Source organism: Pteropus alecto, unplaced genomic scaffold (genome assembly GCF_000325575.1).
Source record: "Pteropus alecto unplaced genomic scaffold, ASM32557v1 scaffold48, whole genome shotgun sequence".
Classification (NCBI taxonomy): domain Eukaryota; kingdom Metazoa; phylum Chordata; class Mammalia; order Chiroptera; family Pteropodidae; genus Pteropus; species Pteropus alecto.
The window spans coordinates 5,472,388-5,473,517 of record NW_006442110.1 but is presented as its reverse complement, the minus strand read 5'-3'; positions in this window follow the sequence as shown (position 1 = coordinate 5,473,517).

The window sequence follows — 1,130 nt, the reverse complement described above, 5'->3', positions numbered from 1 at the left end:
TACCAGGAATAAATAGGGATATTATACAATGATGATTCAGTTCTCCAAGAAGGCATAACAATTCTTAATGTCTTTATGCCTAAAAACAGAGAAAAAAATACATATGAGGCAAAAACTGATAGAACTAAAAGGAGAAATAGATAAATTCACTATTATAGATGGAGACTTTAACATCCCTCTGTCAGAAATGGACAGATCCAGCAGGAAGAAAATCAGTATGGACATGGCTGAACTTCATAACACCATCCATCAACTGGATATGATGGATATCTGTAGACCACTTCGCCCAACAATGGCAAAATACATATGCTTCTCAAGCTCACATGGAACATTCATTCATCAAAACAAACCATATTCTGGGTCATAAAACACACCTGAACAATTTAAAATAATAGAAATCATAAAATCTAATCCATTCTTAGGCCATAATGGAATTAAAGTAGAAATCAATATCAGAGAGATAGCTGGAAAATCCCCAAACGTTTGCAGATTAAACAACATCCTTCTAAATATGTGGTTCAAGTTAGAAATCTCAAGAGAGATTTAAAACTATTTTAAACTAAAGAGAGGGGGTTTCTGCTGAGCATGTTGTAACAAATACTTCTCATCCCTAGAAGACTGGCCACAGCTGCCAGTGCACTGAGAACCAACAGTAGCTTTCTGTTCAGGACTGCTGCGTGGCTCATGCCCGCAACACTAGGGAGTTTGTCAGCTCACTGGATCTTAAACTTTACTTTCTGAAACATAGACTCTGTCTAGTACTGACAGGTGTATTCATGTGTAAATAAATTATTTCAATCTTGAATATTTACCTTGAAACCATGGAGATATCAAATCATTTATTAGTCATCAAACAATTTGCCAGTTTTTAAATTGCTGACTTGTACACACATGCAATATATACTATTTATAGCATAAAACGTTACATTGAGACCTGGAATACTATAATTAATTTTTTTGTTTTTAGTCTCTCATTTTTGACAGTCCTTTGACAAATTTAATCAATTTGAGTTTAGTTAAGATGCTTTTACTATCATGTAGAAAGAAACAAAATATGGAGAAAAAGAAAATAGAAGTGTCTTTTAAGATCAATGCTTAAATGTTTTGGCAGTTTTACAGTTATTTTCTTA